General features: G+C 44.1%; 1 protein-coding gene across 7 annotated transcripts in view; it reads right to left on the minus strand.

Moving 5' to 3' along the window:
* The window catches only part of CYRIB (CYFIP related Rac1 interactor B), a 146544-nt gene that overhangs the window by 86283 nt on the left and 41433 nt on the right, over positions 1-18828 (minus strand). For all 7 annotated transcript variants that reach the window (XM_055314098.1, XM_055314102.1, XM_055314095.1 and 4 more), the window contains exon 2: positions 15146-15198. The gene's annotated coding sequence lies outside the window, so the exon portion shown is untranslated. The remainder of the gene's footprint in view (positions 1-15145; positions 15199-18828) is intronic.

An 18828-nucleotide genomic window follows, 5' to 3' on the forward strand; every position in this document is an offset into this window, starting at 1 on the left:
TATCTACTTCAGCCACTAGAACGATGTCCAGCACATAGTAGGAGCTCAATTAACACTTGCTGGTCGAAAATTTCTGACTATTTTAGAAAAGCAAATTACAAAACTGTATCTATAATAGAATGCCACTAATAGACAATATGTATCCCCGTGGGGAAATGGCAGAGAGACTCACAGAGGTTAAAAGAAGAGATACAATATTTCTTTAAATTTTCCTTCAATGTTTTGAGCCATTTTGTTTAAAAAGCTGGCCTTCAAAAGGGGAAGCATGTAGCCAGAAGAAAGATAAAAGAGAAACAGAAGTGACCATGGGGGCAGGGAGTGATTCTGAAGGAGAGCACAAGAAAGGGCAGGAGGTGCAGAAGCAAATAGAAGGCTCTCTTAATGGAAACAGAATCACAGGGGCAGAAAGAAAACTAGGTAATTAGATGCAGGGAAGAAAAGCCGATTTATCTTGAACTTTTAATTACAAGCTAGTATCTCTTAAACTATTCCCAAGTTAATAGGCTTCCCCCATTCATTGCCTCAATCGATGGAAGCTTTGGTGAATTTGAGCACAAAGGGCACATGGGGCTCTTAGCTGTTACTGTTCCCACAGGTCCTGAGCCTTCTTTTCATCTGCTGCTGTGGATGCAAGAAGGATGAGTCTCACATACTAAGGTTAACTGGTGAGCTATAGGCCTTTTTATTAGCCACCTGATCGACGATTCCATCCACACTGGGAAGGAGACACACCAAGTATAGGGAACAGCCTTCCCTTTGGGGGACAGGTAAAAGACACACTGCCTTATTACCATACAAATCAACACACAACTGCCAAAGAAATGATACAGACATATGGCCTGGAGATTTTAAGGGAAAGAATAATTCCTTTGGCTTTGGGGAATTAGAGGGAAAGAGGCAAGAATTTGCCAAGGAAGGCCTGGTGCCCTGAACTTTATCAACTCACAGGGACCCTAACCCTGTTCGCAGGCTTAATCTTGAATTCTTCACCTGTTCCCATCTTGCATTTGATCATACAGGGCTCTTAATGCCTCCAGCTTCCCCAACCGCTTTCCTGGGCTCTTCATCATGTCCATGCATTTGAACTCTGAGTGAACTAGGTTGGATGCCCTGCTGTGAGAGTGCTCAGGACCCTGTGCTTCTTGTTTATAGCACATACATAATTGTAATTGCACAGTGATTTGTGTACTTCCTTAAACATCAGCAGCCCCACAGGGGCAGAGCCCATGCTGTTTTGTCACCACTATACCCCCAGTGCTAGCACGAGTTGGGCATAGTGCCTGGCACAAGGTAATGCACTCAAACAGGTGCAGCTGGTCAAAGAGATGGCATTGGTCCAGCCTGAGTTAACGCAGTCCTAGGGCCATAACCCTACTTCAAACTCCCAACATGGACACTGCCCTAAAACCAAGGAATGAGATGAGCTATGTGAGGAGGCGAGACATAAACCCACCTCACCAAAGTAGCCAAAATGATTAATTGTGTAACCAACTATCTGAAATACAGGCCTTTAGACAGAACGATGCGGATGTCAAACATGACCTTACAGTGTGATAAAGTTTTGAGTTTTGAGGCTGCAGAAGAAAAGACCTTGCATAAGATTTAAAAAACCAAAAAGCAAACAAAAAAACACCACCACTTTTCTGAGAAAGAATCAATATGGTCCAAGTTAAGAAGCACCTTAGCTGGTTTAGCAGCTAACTCTGAAATTCTGGTGCCAATTTCATGTTAGAACAAATTTTTGATTTTTTAAAAAATATTTTATTTATTTATTCATGAGAGACACATAGAGAAAGTCAGAGACCTAGGCAGAGGGAGAAGCAGGCTCCCCGCAGAGAGCCCGATGCAGAACTTGATCCCTGGACCCCAGGATCACACCCTGAGCCCAAGGCAGATGTTCAACTGCTGAGCCACCCAGGCGTCTCAGAACACAGGTTTGTTTTTTTTTTTTTAAGATTTTAAAAAAATTTATTCATGAGAGACACACACACACACACACACACAGAGAGGCAGAGACACAGAGGGAGAAGTAGGTTCCACGCAGGGAGCCTGACATGGGACTCGATCCCGGGTCTCCAGGATCAGGCCCTGGGCTGAAGGCGGCACTAAACCGCTGAGCCACCCGGGCTGCCCAGAACACAGATTTAATGAGAAAGCATCCCTCCTTCCATTTTAATGTACAGACCAAGGTGGAGGGGAGAATGCTACCTTGCTCTGGTCTATCTAAACCCACAGCCTTAGAGAAAATGTCTGCACTATCCATTATAGTACTTACTTAGCATTTTTATTTAATGGGACACGTGCATTAACGGGTACCTGATGATTCACCTAATTTTAGGCATGGCAGGGACCTTGGAATTCACCTTCAATCCAACATTTTACACTGCAAATAAAAAGGCCTAAGAGGGGCTTAAAAAAAGAAGGGTCTCCCAGGAACACAATCCCCAAGGCCTGGACACTAAGTGAGACTCAGATAACTCTTGAGTTCATTTGCAACAGTTGGATCCAAAGGTTGAGGCATCAACAGAGTCCTATTAAAAAAAAATAAATCTCTACTATTAAGCAGTATACAACATCGAGTGCTGTATCTGGTGTGATCTTTCAGGTTAAATCAAGTCAATTAAAGCATTACGCTTATTTGGCCCTTCTTCACACACAAATTTCTTCCAAAGTGGGGGGAAAATGTTAGGAGATGTGTACCAAATGATTAAAAAAAAAAAACAAGTTTTGGGATCCCTGGGTGGCGCAGCGGTTTGGCGCCTGCCTTTGGCCCAGGGCGCGATCCTGGAGACCCGGGATCGAATCCCACATCGGGCTCCCGGTGCATGGAGCCTGCTTCTCCCTCTGCCTGTGTCTCTGCCTCTCTCTCTCTCTCTGTGACTATCGTAAATAAATAAATAAAAAACCTTTAAAAAAAAAAAAAACAAGTTTTATGGGACTTTTCAATCACCCATAAGAGTGGGTTTGATGTCTTTCTTAGTACTAATACTAAACTGATTATAGAGTTCCTACAAATACCACTTCCTGCTGTTGTGCCTTTGCCTGTGCTATGAACACCCTTCCCAGCACTATCATACCTCCTGGCCAAACTCATACCTACCCACCAAGACTTTAGCCAAACGTCCCTCTGGATGCTGGGTAAGCATTTCACTACCACTTAGTTTCTGTTATTACCTATACCAACACATGGCCCTGCTGATGCCCAACAGTCTTTCTAGGATGTCAAGAAGACTAGCAACGATATGACATTTGTATAGCACCACGTATCCCATTGAGAAAAGCACTACAAAAACACAAGGTAATGTTTTATTAATTTATTTAATTTTTATTTAACCTGATTCCTTGAAACACTGAGTGATTTTGATGGATGAATCAACCAACCCAAGATAAATAGCTTGGTTTACTACACTCATTTCTCTTTCTAAGCCACAAGCCAAAATAAACTCTCTCTCAATTTATAACTTTGCAAAATGTGCTTTTGCATATCGATTCCTGAATCCACTGTGGTTATTAAAAGGATGGTTGCAACCATCAGGATGGGCCAGGTTGTGCTGTGGTAACAAACAACCCTTGAGTCTCAGTCCCAATGAGGCCCACAGGGGTTATTCTGGGGTCGACAAGATCAACCCAACAACTTCATCTTTCTGGACTATACCTGACCATCTGGATTAAGCAGCTCTGTAGCTGACATCAGTTTAAAAGATATGACCCTCCCCCCCCCCTTTTTCCCTATCCAACCACCTACAAAGCTGTCTGGCAGGACTGCAGTGTGGATTAGATGCGACAGTGTTTGTTATACACCCAGGATACTGCCTGGCAGATAGGCAGCAGTCAGGAAATGGTAACGATGGCTAGTACCACTGGCATTATCACTATCCCTATTCCTCTTCAAATAAAAACAGCAATGTCGAGGATCCCTGGGTGGCTCAGCGGTTTAACGCCCGCCTTCAGCCCGGGGCATGGTCCTAGAGACCCGGCATCAAGTTCCACATCGGGCTCCCTGCATGGAGCCTGCTTCTCCCTCTACCTCTGTCTCTGCCTCTCTGTGTGTGTGTGTGTCTCTCATAGATAAATAAAATCTTTAAAACAAAACAAACAAACAAACCCAGCAATGTTATTTTAATTCTCATAGACCAGTGGTTCTTGAACTTGTCTGCAAACTAGAATCACCCAGAGAGCTTCAAATCTATTAGTGCTTGTGTCCTACCCCCAGAATTGGTGAATTAATTCATCTAGACTACGTCCAGGGCTTTGGAATTTTAAAAGATCCCCAGGCGATTCTAAGGCACAGCGAAGTTTGAGAATCACTTGTCATACAGGTAACAGATTCATATCTATACTTCTATATATTTGCATGTGCATGCATTCAAAGAGGTGCATGCACAAGCTGGCCAGGTTCCATGAATCCGGCCACCTCTCTGATAGTGGTGATCACATCGGTCAGGATGAGTTAGGCTACACTGTAGTAACAAAAAATCCTACATACTAGTCCTAATGACAACCATGGTAGTCACTGTCTAGAGTCAACAAGATGAGCCCAGCAATCCCTCTGGACACCTGAGCCTATGCATCTACCATCAGGTATTTTCTGTTTCCTCTTTTTTATTTCACCCTTTTGCCAAAGTCCAGTTTAACAAGTTTGCCAGGCCCAGAGTAAAGCAGAACCAAAAATATATATATATATACTGGTATGGATAGACTGGGAGGAGAGCTTTCCAGAGGAGGCCCAATGATGACTTTAATAATGGAAACTATGGAATGCCTGGGTGGCTCAGGGGTTGAGCAACTGCCTTCAGCCCAGGACATGATCCTGAAGTCCTGGGATCGAATCCCACATCAGGATCCCTGCATAGAGCCTGCTTCTCCCTCTGCCTGTGTCTCTGCCTCTCTATCTCTCTCATGAATAAATAAATAAATAAATAAATAAATAAATAAATAAATAAAATCTTTTTAAAAAGGGAGGAATTAAAAAAAAATAATGGAAACTATGCTTTGGTTGGCTCTCTATCCCCAGGACCCAAAACATGGCAGACAACTTAGTAGAAATTTATATAGGTAAATTCATTATTATCAGTAATAATCTGAAAAAAAAATTTAAAAAAAGGAAAGCAGACACAAGAACTCCAAAAGCATAGCATCTAACTTGAAAGTCTTGTGTGTCAGCATGTCACCAACCACCGTTTTGATTTCTCCATTTTTATTAATTTCTCCCAGGACAAAACTATGCCCAGCTGAGTGGAAGTGAGGTCAGGCTATCTACAAACCAACCAGTGCTCTTTCAACAGGCAGGAAAGCCCAAGACATGCACTGTAGGTGCAGGAGGCAGTGAGAACACGGACATTTCATGGACATTTCACCACCAGCACACCATCTTCTGCTCTGTTGGATGTTATATCTCTGCAAGAGTCTGGAGAGAACCAGAAAATTGGGCTCGTACACCCTTGTTTTGGCAGTTTAATTTAGGAATCACACTGGCTTTACATAAACTCCTCCCCCAAAAATATATCCTGTATTTTGAACACATGAGTTAACTTGAGCCCAGGGGAAAGCAGCATTGTATCGGATTACATAATAGTTACTCTATTACTTTAAAACCAAATGGAAGCCTCAGGCAGCAAAGTGAAAAGGAGAGAGAAATCATTTTTGTAAAATTATCTGAATGCACCCATCTCTTCTGATGCATTGTGAGTTGACAATGGTTCTGCCTTTCTCAGAAGCTCATTCAATTATAGGTTGCTTATCTGGACCTGGGAGAAGAGTTTTCCTCCCATCTAGAGTTGGTTAAAGAAAAAAAAAAGCACACAGAATTCCGCTAATAAAAGCCTGAAATGAAAAGCAGTAACTACTCCCAAGGCCCTGCTTATTGTAGAGGAGTCATTAGATGAACCTTTGTAGGGTCTCTGTTAACGATCTATTTTCTCTACAACCATAACAAAAAGGAGAGGAAGGAATACACAATTTCAAAACACCTTGATCTCTTCGGCGTGCGGCTACTGGCAAGTGACTCAACCTCTCTGAACTTGTTTTCTCATCTGTGAAATGGAAATACCTACTTGACAAGGACATTATAAGAACTGACTAAGGAAACATGGAAAGTGTCTAGGGTTGAAATGTTGTAAATGCCCTTCCTCTGATCACTGCCAGAGTCTCAGGAAGCTCACTAGAATGTGAGCTTTTTGAGAGAAAGACTTTTTTTTTAAGAGAAGGGACCTCACTCATCTTCCTATGCCCACATCCTACACACTGCCCCCTTACAGACTGCAGTTGCCTCTTCAACATCTATTCTATTCTTCCCACCAAGCCGGATCCTTGACAGTTCCAGGGATCAGGAGTCCTGACTGGTCTAAACCAATGTGTCATCCCATTTCCTCTACCTCCATGATGGAGTGAGAAGGCGGCGTCCTGAGATGATCCCATCAGAGGGAAGCCCAGGAATTTTGTTCAATGGCCCTGGGGAACGATGGTAGCTCTTCCTCCCTTGGATGTGATCCGACAAGCATGTGGTCTGAGAGGAACCAGCAGCCAGGTCACCACATTGGACAGCTCTCCTCTGTGCTTCCTGGAACACACCTATCCTTCCTGATGTCTGCGGGTGTTGAACAATGCAGAAGCCCTGCTAGCAGTGCTCTCACTACTATGAAGAGAGTCAACCTGAGAACAAAGCCAACAGACTCAAGTGCAGAGCCGAGAGGGTCATAGAGAAATGAAGCCGGAGCCCTGATCAGAATGTGCCTGAAACCTATCCCACCTCTTTCCTTTTTGGTTATGCGCATCACTCCTATCAATGATCCAGTTGTCCCTTACAACTCAAAGCATCCTGATTGATACATCCTCGTGCATGGCTCAATAAATCATCAAGCAAGGGAGCATGCAGAAATATCACCCTGCCAATGACTTAACTCAGACTCCCTGGGAGTAGGAGCCCTCATTGGTCTTGGTCAGCCGGTATCCCAGGCTTAACAGTTTCTGGACATAGGCCCTCAATAAATACTTTTTTAAATAGGTGAATGGAATGAAACTACCAAATAACCCAGAATTTCAGAGACTTTTAAAGTCCTACTCCTCAGATGTATCTGGATCAGAGGAACACGAAGGGGGAGCTCACAGGACTGGGAGCCATCAGATAGGCCTGAGCTCAAATCACAGATCCACTTGAGCCTCAGCATCCTCCCCTGCAAAAAGAGGATACCTACCTTCCCATGCAAGGAGAGCCATGCAAAAATACCTACGGCTGCATTCAAGAAATAAATTATTTTCTTCCTTCTGTTTGGCTAACTCTGCTTCATACCATGAGTTCTAGTCTGGGGTTAAGAAAACAGGGTCATCGTATGTACATAATATAGGCCAAACCCCAGATTACTCAGAGGGCCAGGCCTGGGAGGGTAAGGACAGGTAATGCATATCCTGAGCATCCCATCTCTCAACATACACCCATTCCCTTTAGGAGAGGTATCTTGGGCAGAGAGCACATATTAACTAGGCCTCTGGCTATGGTGCTTTCTCTTTGCTTTGCTGGTTGCTTCCTAAGAGGCTGGGGACTAGAGCAATTGGCAGTCCCAGCACATCCTCCAGGGGCTGCTGATCTAACCATCTGCAGGTGAGGTGGAGCTCAGCTAGACACTTAGCTCCAAGAGGGCAGGACATTCACTTTGCCTCATTCACCGGTACACCTCCAGCACCCAGTGAAATATTTCCTGAGTACATGAATGAAGGAGTGAGTGGATGAACAAGGAGTGATGCAATCAGGATTCTCAGAATAGAACCATAGTAAAATCCTGTTAGTACACACACTGCTGGTTATGTAGCAGGCAAACTGAAGCCCAGAAATGAGAGAGGACTTCTGAGGCTGGCACATGAGGACTGCATTCCGGCCCAAGGATTCTCGGGCCTTCGTATGAGCCACAGGTTCTTTCTCTGACAAGCACCAATATCAAGATTAAATAAAGAATTTTTTTTAACGCAGCTGCAAAACAGGGAGAAAAGGTTGACAGTGTATATAGCAAGATATTAATAACAATTAGCCTTCAAGGGTAGGATTATGGGAGGGCACTTATTTTTCCCTTTTGCGTGCATTTTTAGATTTTCTTTAATGAGCATACGTGGACTGCCCAATAAAAATAAAATGAAGACAAAAGCGGGGTGATGCCAATACAAGTGTCTAGCCCAGCACCTAAGACATAGAATGGGGACCCAGCAAAGGTTCTGTTTCTAGGAATGCCCTTGAGACATTTGGAAACGGCTTTCCCATGTCTCCTATCTTGTTAAATATTTCAGCTAATTTAATGTCAGCCTCACAGGACTTGATTTCAAGGCTCTCTTTTAACCTTCCTCTCTGCAAAGGCTCCCATCTGTTAAAGCCTCACTCCGGGTATTGTATAACCAGCTCACAGAAGCAGCAGCACGCTCCTGTTTGCTCATTCACCCGTTAATTCATTCATTGAGTAAACACTGATTAAAAACCTACCCTATTGCACATCCTTGCTTTCGCTTACCCACTCCCACCCTCAGGTACAAACGGTTCCCAGATTTTCCTGGGGGAACATCCACCTCCCCTCTCCTGGTGCTCGGGCAGGTGCAGACCCCAGCTTCTTCAAGGCTGGATCCGGGATGGCCAATCGGAGCATCGCGTTTGCCCAGGACAGGGATTGGTCCGGGAAGATAAGACCAATCAGAAACACGGAGACTCAGTTCTGGGACTTTCCCCTAAACTGTTGGAAAAGTGGCCTTTTCCTTCTGCTCGAAGCGCTGATGCCCATCTTGCCACCATAACCCAAAAAGAAATGGTAGGTGATGCTGAGGGATGGAGAAAACTGTGTAAAGCCTTTGCCACACGGTTGAAGCCACGCCTGAATTTCCATCCCTGGACTTTCCAGTGGCATGCATCCCCTTTCTGCAGAAGCCAGTTCAAGTTTGGAGGTCAGAAGAATCCCGGCTCCTGAACTCTGAAGGGCTGTGACATATGCTGCACACTGGCTCATGCAGAGGAAGTGAGATGATCCAGGCCACCTTGCCTGGCATTCAGTCTGAATTCAGCTACAAACAACTGCAGTTGTTTAAAACCAGGAAGAACCTGCTTTAATTAAATATTCCATGGAACAAGAGGAGCCTAGATGGGGGAGCCAGGAAAAGCCTCCCACAAGGAACAGCACTGAAACCTCCTCTGCATCTGCACTCAGGCAGGGGAGATAGAATTACCACTTGGGGAGTCCGGAGGACACTGCTGATACACATCCACTCCCAGTAAACTAAAACCACTACATGACACATCACACCAGTGGCAGTGATACTTAAAGTGCTTAAGGGCACTCTCTGAGCCCACAACACAGCCTCCTGAGAGACAGCAAGTGCCGATGTCAAATAGCCCTTGCTGGCAAGAATTTAATCTGCTACAATGTCACACCCTTAAATAATACTCAGTTCAGTTTTTGTGATTTCCATGCTATAAACTTTTCGCTCCAGTCCTTTTGGCCATTTGGATTACTGTTGATCAAATCACAACATCGTAACAATAGCCCTCTGGAGATGAATAACCTGTTTACTGCATTTGTTACCAAATGATAAGAGAGAAGAGAGCAAGCATCTGGTTCCATAAAATGCTTGGTGATGGGTTAGAAATGTGGCTGGCTGCAGGAAACAAGAGTAAAAGCACCTCTGGGAACATCTATTTCGCTAAGAAAAGCCCCGAAGGGGGCCTTTTTAAATGAGCAAAGCTAGAGTCCTTTAGCCCTCTGATGATGCGTGCACAAGAGTTGGGAAGATTAATAATGACTCAGAAAAGGACACCGCAGGACAAATTCTCCCAGCCTTTGCTGTCTCTAAACACATCAGCGATTCATTTGGTCCACAAACGCAACTCCAACTTTCCAGAGCAAAGAGTCCTAAAGATGGAAAAATTAATACTGAAAGAACACTTCCTTGTGGTCTCAAGAGAAGTGCCAGGGTCTAGTGTTAAGACGGAGAAAGGCTTGAGAGCCCTTCCAGATAACCTGATTTCTGAGAAGCAGCTGGGTCACCTCTGCTCTCAAACACTTGAAAGGCTGCTGTGACTCTCACCTCCTCTGCTGCATGCCACATGACTTTGCACCAAGACTTCTCCTCCCCCTCTCCTGCAAATGAGACCTCCGTGGATCACACATTCACGGGGCAGCTGCTAGGGTCTGGGCAGAGCCTTCCAACAGAGAGACCCACAGTGTACAGGCACGAGAGGACTGAGCTGGAAACTTCAGGGGTGTGCCTGGCACTCAGCATACGCTCATTAAGCCCAAGATCAGCAACCACGTCGGGGTCTGCCAATCTCTAAAAATGAGAGGGGCTTTCATGTCAAAAGCTCCCAAAGTGACGTTTTTGTTAACTAGTTTGTTTTTAATGGAAAAGACACTATATGCTTATGCTTTAAAATTCAAAAAAATATGAAAGATCTACAACAAGACATCTTCCAGCCACTCTAGACCCCAATCCCTTAAGCTTTTCCACCAAGGGGTAAACAGTGTTCCCCACAACCACTTTCTTTCTTGGTGTCTGCCAGCAATAATCTACGCATAACCAAGCACATGATGTGTGTTGGTGGGTGTAGAGAGACACACTTTTATCTTGTGCTTCTTCCCCACACATGGGAACACACCACATACACTTTTCTGCATATTGTCTTTTTTTTAACTTAAGAATGTATCCTGGGGAAAAAAAAAAAAAAAAGAATGTATCCTGGAGATTACCCCTTCTTAGTATACATGAGCTACTATTTTATTTTTTATTTTTATTTTTTTTAAAGATTTTATTTATTTATTCACGAGAGACACACACACAGAGAGAGAGAGAGAGAGAGGCAGAGACACAGGCAGAGGGAGAAGCAGGTTCCATGCAGGGAGCCCAATGTGGGACCCCGGGATCACGACCCAAGCCAAAGGCCTAACTGCTGAGGCACCCAGGAGTCCCATGAGCTACTATTTTAAACAGTGGCCCAGAATTCCACTGTAAGAATATACCACAATTGAGTCAATCAATCCCCTACCAACATACATTTCAGCTGCTTCCAGGGTCTTGTCTTACAAACAATGCTGAAATGAATATACATTATATATATATCTTCACATACACCATGTGTGACTATAAGAAAGATAAGATTTATAAGATAAAATTTTTGAAGTCGAATTCAGGGCCATGCATTTAGAAATGGCAGATAGTACCAAACTGCCCTTCAAAGATGCTGTACTCAGGTGCCTGGGTGGCTCGGTCGGTCAAATGTCTGACTCTTGATTTTAGCTCTGATCATGACCTCAGAGTTATGGGATTGAGCCCAGCATGGGGGCTCCACACTCAGCAAGAGTCTGGGGATTCTCTCCCTCTGTCCCTTCCCCTGCTTGCACACTCTCTCTTTCTAAAATAAATAAATCTTAAAAAAAAAAAAAAAAAAACAAACACAAAGATGCTATACTCATTTTCACTGTCCCCCATAGTGGGATATGTATGCTAATTTCCCCCCCCCACATTCACAAAATGTTTTGCTTTTTTAAATACAAGAGAAGAAAGGCGGCCAGAGCTCCACTCTTGTCCCATTGTTTCTCCCTGCCCCTGTGACATCACACATGACATTACTACTTCCTATAAGTTTCACCCCAGGGTGCACAACCCAGAAATCACAGTTTAAGAGCAGAATGAGCATCAGAGCCACTGGTGTGCTGAAGCCGGCTCAGGCCAGCTCAAGAGAGCTGAGTGGGCGCATCTCTTCCCAATTCTGGGTTCAGGGACATCAGGTTGGTAGCTTGAAACTGGTCATAGGAAGTATTTATACTATAGAAATCAGCAAATGCTACAAAGCAAGGCTTCTTTTTTCCCCCAGAGAAACTTTTTCAAACATATCAGCACATCAGTGCATACGACAGTGGAAACTGAGCCTCTGCCATCCTTATTTGAATATTTCCACCTTCATTAGAGCCACAAATTCTGGTGACTTGGTCACAAATTCTTGGAACCTAAGGACTGGAGAAGATCTGAAGGGACTTCAAATCATTGTGACATCTTTTTTTCCCCTTTATTATGTCTTTGAATACTGCCTCTCCCCACTGTTTCAACATAAGCAATCTCTTCTCATTCTCTTTCTATACCTCATTGCTATTCTTGTGTGTTCCCATATCTTTATTATTTAGTGGTTATTTTTTGAGGATAATCTACATCATAATAATTACATACACAGACTCCAGACTACACTAGGCAGCCTGGGGTCAAATCCCAGTCCATCCTTACCAGCTGTGTGACCTCGGGCAAGTGGCATAAACTACCATGCCCTAGCTTCCCCATCCATAAAATACATGTGATATTGATCATGTCTTCCACATAACTTCGTTCTGAGGATTAAACGAGTTCATGTATGCATACAGACTAGCATCTGGCACATACTAAGGATGTAACAAATGTCAACTATTCCCACTGTCTTCCAGTTCACTAATTATTTCTTTGGCTGCATCTAACGTGTCAGTTAACCCTTTTGTGGGATTTGAATTTCGACGACTATTTTTCATTTAAATTTGGTCGCCTTACAAATCAACCTATTCTTTTTCATCTTTCTTTACATCTTTTTTTAATATCATCTTTAGTCATTAATTATCTTAAATATGCTATTTTATAGCTTCTTTTAGATGGTTCTATTACTTCCACCTTAAAGCAGTCCATTTCCTAGACAGCTTGTATTGTTTCATTGTGAACTTATCCTGAGAAGTAGTTCTTTATGTGGGAGGCCTGCTAGGTCTAGGTTGTTGAATATCCTTATGGGGTGATTTTGTGTTTGTGCTAGGAATTTCCATGGCACTCGGCCAGCTTTTATGTGCATTTCTCAGCTGGAGGGGTCTTGTAATCTTACACACAATAAAAATCTAGATTCCACAACTACATATGGTTTTTAATTTCTTGCTGGTGACTTTTTCTACTCAAGGCAAGCTTCCTCTCTATTTCACCAGACAGTGAAAGTTTCCTAGCCCCTCTGCATAAAGAAGTGTGATGTTTAACATTCCCAATGTTCAATTCCACCCTTGAGCCCAAGTCTCATTTGGGCTCCACTGTAGCATTAAAATTGGAACACCCAGACCCTATGGCCATAGCTTCAGACCATGTAACCACTTGGCATAATTTTCTCTCTTCATTTCTGACACTAGTGGAATCCCTTTTCTGATGAGCTCCCCTCGGCGCAAATCTTCTGTTTCAGCCCACTCTGTGTTCATATCAGGAAAGACATACAGATCGGCATAGTCCGCCACGTTGGCAGAGTGTTGGACGTCTCCAAGTCTAATGTAACAACCTACCCATGCTTGAGTTCCATCCACATTACAACAGTTGAGCAGTTTACTCAAGGGTTAACTTCCAAAGTCAGCACAGATATGAAAACTGAAAGGAGTCAAAATTCTCCTTGAAAAATCCCAGAAGATCTCACAGCAGAGACCGACAAACCACCTCCAACAAAGGCAGTGTCCCTTCAGCACTGGATTTGGTTTCTTAGGTTGAGCACTAGAAGAAATAGCTGGCTTGCATTTCCAAGCTGTGTTGTAGGATAATTAAAATCTATAAATGTAAGAAACACACTTGATGGCACAAGATGCTCAGACTCTAAAAAGCCATAGGAACAAAGAGTGACAGAAGGAACAGCAGATCTGTCTCTCATTCACACTCACTCCAAGAGAGACGCCTGTTGGGTGGAATGACAGGATCACCCACGCTATTTAAAGTGTTATTTTTATCTGTGCTTTGTTTTTGTTGAGTAAGTATATTTGGATCTGGATAAGCCTGAAGCAGGAATCTATATGATGGATGTGGGACTTCTGTAGGTCAGAATAGTGGTTAGCCCTGGGGCAGGACTAACTGTGTAGGGGATTAACAAAATGTCCTGGAGAGATGGGAATACTGAATGCCCTGTGTAGATGGGGACAAGGTGGGGTGGCATATTAAGAATTCATCAAGGGGCATGTGGCTGGCTCAGTTAGTAGAGCATGTGACGCTTCATCTTGGATTTGTAAGTTTGTTGGGCGTAGAGATTACTTAAACATAAAATCTTTAAAAAAAAAAGAATTGTGCATTTTACAGTATGTAAGTTAAAACTCCATTAACATAAAAGTTACACGCGTGCATGAGAGATTGATGTACAGTGTCCTGCCATCTGATCTCCATTCCACGGCTAAAGTTCTCCAGAGGCTAGCGGGTGAAAGGCCAGTTAGGAGATAAGGATGACAAGGAAACAGAAGAAGCAGAAAAACAAAGTGCCTGGAAGGGGTAGAGGGCACCGAGAGCCTCACCAGGTTGGTTTTCCATAAGGGCCTCCCAGCATTTAAGAGCACTGGCTCTCCAGCCAGGCTGCTTGGATGTGAACACTGGCTGTACCTCTGCCATCCACTGTGAGTGTCCCTGCCAAATTCCTATGTTGAAACCTAACCTCCAATGGGATGGTGTGAGGAGGTGGGGCTTTCGGGAGTGATTAGGTCCTGAGGATGGACTCATGAATGGGATTTGCATCCCTGATGAAAGATGCCACAGAGAGCTCCCTCACCCTTTCTGCCGTGAGGTTATAGGGAAAAAATGGCCATCTGTGAGACCAGGAAGCGGGCCTCACCAGACACCCAATCTGCTGGCACCTCAATCTTGGACTTGTCAGCCTCCAGAACTGTGAGAATGAAGTTTCTGTTGTTTAACGCCCCCTCAGTCTGTGGTATTGTGTGATAGCCCAAACGGCTGGAGACAACCCCTCGCATTTGGAGTGAACTTGGTTCTCTCTTCTTTGAACCTCATCTTTCTCTTGCAATTTAAACAAGATAATTCAGACAAAGCTCTTGGCACAGGGTCTCCCCCTCCATAGTACTCAATAACTATCAACTATTATTACTGCTACTGATCACAGGAGGCTGAGTGTCTCCTTCCCTCCAAAGTTCTCATTTACATTAATAGTTTGACCTGATAACCTGGTAGGTTCTCTAAATATTCATGGAGTGAATGAAAGAAAGCACATGGATTCTAATTTCAACAGGAGCAGAAAGTTCTTATTTCTACTGAACTGAAATCCATGTCCTGGCCTGACATTACCATCCACTTCAGTATTTTCTTCACAGTGAAGTGGTGAAGAACACAGGCTCTGAAGCCGACAGCCATGGTCAAATCCACTGTGACTTACCAACTCGGTAACTTTGAACGATTAAGTCAAACTCCAGGCCTCAGTTTCTTCTCCTGTAAAACAGAGGTACAGCAAAGGGTTAAGCAAATAACGACAGACCTGAGCACACAGTAAGCGCCCAGGAAATGCTAGCCACTCTTAGTCTTCTCATACCAGAGAATCAGTCCGGACATAACTACTCCAAATTCCATGTCTTTGGACCATTAAAGTTTACAGAGCATGTTCCACAACCATTTTTCTCACTTAATGTTCAAAGCAGTTTTATGTATTTCAAATAAAGAAATGGGAGATTTAAAAAAAAAAGAGAGAGATTCAGATAAGTTCAGTAACTTGCTGATGGTTGCACAGCAGAGTAAAGAGCAGAGACCTAAATCTAAATCCTATGACTGAAGGACAATGTGGCTGGACTTTGTGGTCTTGGGGACTGAGGGTGGGGCTGCGATGTCCTTTCAAATTCAGAATTCTAAGAGAAAGGACGCTGGAACTCTGAGTTACAACAGCCTATCCTGGTGCCAGCAAAATGCTCAGCCCATCTGAGTCTGATCTGGTCTGAATCATTCTATCCCTGAATCACTTCCTGTTTTAGGTTTCTTCTTGGCTGAGAAAGGAAAATAAACATGTATAGCACACCGTCTTGTCACCCTTGACATCTCTTACAGCAGCAAAAACTTATGAATCAAAGGGAATTTTCATAAGACCCTAGTTAAACGACATCCCATGGAGCAGTCACCAGCATTGGCGTGAGGATGGGAGCAAGGTCTGCAGTGTCTAGGCATCCTTATTATTGCACAGGAGAGAAACAGAATGCCTTTTTCTGGCCTGTGATTTCATTAAGTCTTTAGCTACCTTAGTGTTTTATCTGTGCTCTTCAGTGGGCACTGAAAGCCACTCCACTGGCCCCCACTTTATTCACAAAAGGTTTGGGGGCCGAGCCTGATTGTGGTAGGAGAACACTGTGGGCTGATCACGTCAACCGCCTGTGACAGCCTTTGCTTCTGGGCACAGGTTTGTGTGTGTGTGTGTGTTTTTTTAAGATTTTATTTATTTATTCATGAGAGACACAAAGAGAGAGGCAGAGACATAGATAGGCAGAGGGAGAAGCAGGCTCCCTGTGGGGAATTTGATGCAGGACTCGATCCCAGGACACCAGGACCACGACCTGAGCTGAAGGCAGATACCCAACCACTGAGCCACCCAGGTGCCCCTAAAATTCCCTTTTAAACCATGATTATGGGACTGCTTAGTGCCAAAAAAAAGAGGGGAGCTAATTTAAGAACCATGGAAACAGTTACTCTGCCCTTGAATGTGTGCAACACGCCCCGTGCCCTGCAGGGGAGTGTGTGCACACCACACCCACACAAACATGTACACACACACATCATGACTACAGTTCTCCAGACTCCTCTCTCTAGGTCTTCCCATTACATGAAGGATCTTTCTTTTTCTTTCTTTCTTTCTTTCTTTCTTTCTTTCTTTCTTTCTTTCTTTCTTTCTTTCTTTCTTTCTTTCTTTCATTTATTACCAGATTTACAAAATAGAGAATGGAACCAAGTTGTTCTCTTGGGAAAAAAGGACCTAGCAATCAGAAAAGGGCTCTAACTCTCACAAGACCCTTTTTTTGTTTTAAGAACACAAAGCATAAGCTAGCCATTGTATCACCTGGAGACAAACCCATGAGACCGCATGCAGCTCACCTAGAAGGAAAGTGATAAGAGTGACTTGTTTTCACTTCCATGGTGGAGGCAGAGAACCTGGACTGTGCTCTAGAAGCCAGATCTCATCGTGTCTCCTCTTTAGAGTCACACCATGGGCTCCAGCCCCTTCTCAGGCTCTCAAAGCCGTGTTACTTTGGGAAAGGTACTGAACCTCTCTGAGCTCCTGTAGCCTCTGCTGGAAAGTGAGAAGACGGCTTCTTTCAAGAACTATATACTGAGCACCCATGACGTGCCAAGCATTTTGGCCATGGAGGTAATTTCAGGAATTAAGCCATCCCAGCCAGCCAGGACCTTCCATGGACTAGTGGGCCAATTACAGGCACACAAGCAATTACAACGGAATCTGGAACAGCGGACAATGGTGGTGAGCACAGTGTTGGGCAATCACAGAAACAGGCATTTACTTAGCTCAGCAGGGGATGGCCAGCAATGGGTATAAGAAAGGCTTCCCTGAGGAGGTGATATCTAAGCTGAAAATGAAAAGACAAGCTAGAATTTGCCCCAGTCCAGGCAGGAGGGGATCCAAGCAGAATGGACAGCACATGCAAAGGCCCCCAGCTAATCTGCTGGCTCACATGGTCAAGCACAAGCAGTAGGAAGACAGGTGTGGGGCTCGCCAGGGTAACTTGCCTGGACCAGGTGACCTCCTGAGGTCCCTCCAGCCCTAAGGGCTGGTTCTGTGGTCTTCTGAGAGCCCAGGTCCTTATCCTGCCCCGACAGCCCTTATATCAGCATGCAGAAACCCCTGGATCCAGGCCAGGGCACCAGGGAAGTCCCAACCATCCCACGTGGGCCTGCCTCCTTCCTCTTTCTTTTCCCCTCAGGAGTGGCTGGGCAGAGTGACTCAAAGAGGGAGCTGTCTTCTCTTTGTCATTTGTTTATAAAAAGAACCACCCAGAGCTCACAGGGACAGTGTGTGTTCCCACTGACCCCCTCTTCCCACCCAGCCCCTGGCCTCACTGAAGAAATGCTGGAATTACCTGTGTGCCTGCCTGCCTCCTCCAGGACATGTTAAGCTTTCTGAGGGCTAACACTGAGTTTGGTCATCCTGTTGTTCCTAGCACCTGATGCATAATAGGTCCTTGAAAAGATCCTCTCTGCAAATAAACACACATCCAGATGCCCCCACCAACCACCACCACCCCCAGCAGCTCTGAGGCCAGGGTGGGAGACCCACAGACCCAGAGTGGCCACCTCGATGCTTCTCCCCCATTGCTCTACAGACAACTCTGCGGCTCAGTGAAGCTTCTCCTGGACAGTGACGATCCCCTCGTTACACCAGAGAAGAACCCCAGGCCCCAAAAAGTGATTGACTTGCCCCAGTTCTCTTAGCAAATGCACCATAACGCTTTTAAAAGGACACAACATCTTAAGTGGAAGGCTCCACCAGAAAACTTGTTTTCAAGGAAAATGCTTCACGTTGACAGAACTAATGGAAGGAAGCTTTTGTTGTTTCTCTCCACCAATTACACCACAGGACTCCTGGGGGTTGGTTTCTTGCAGAACTGAAAATTCCCATTGAAGCAAATCTCTCCATGAAGATGACCATGAATTTTTTTTTTTTTTAGGGACTGGATATGTTTTTGATTATGGATCATTTTTTAGGTTAACTATTATGTGATCTCAGGCTATAACAATTTTTAAAGAAAAGCTGAGCTCCCCAAACCACTTAATTCCTTCCGATTTTTTTTAATGTTTTGATGTTAAACAACTTCACTATGACATCAAAGACAATGTTTAAAGAAGTCATTCCGACACATAATCCCTTCCACCAGAAATATTCCTCATAATTCTCTGTGTCCTCTGAAACTTTTTATTCACAGATTTGTACTCGTACTGTACGTACATATGTATGGATTTCATTAAAAGGAATTACCTCTAGTGTGGAAGTTCCCTAAATAGTCCTTTTTTTTCCTTCAAAACAAAACAAAACAAAACAAAAAACAAAAAAAAACAAAAAACAGGGGT

The sequence above is a fragment of the Nyctereutes procyonoides genome, unplaced genomic scaffold, assembly GCF_905146905.1.
Source record: "Nyctereutes procyonoides isolate TBG_1078 unplaced genomic scaffold, NYPRO_anot_genome, whole genome shotgun sequence".
Lineage (NCBI taxonomy): Eukaryota > Metazoa > Chordata > Mammalia > Carnivora > Canidae > Nyctereutes > Nyctereutes procyonoides.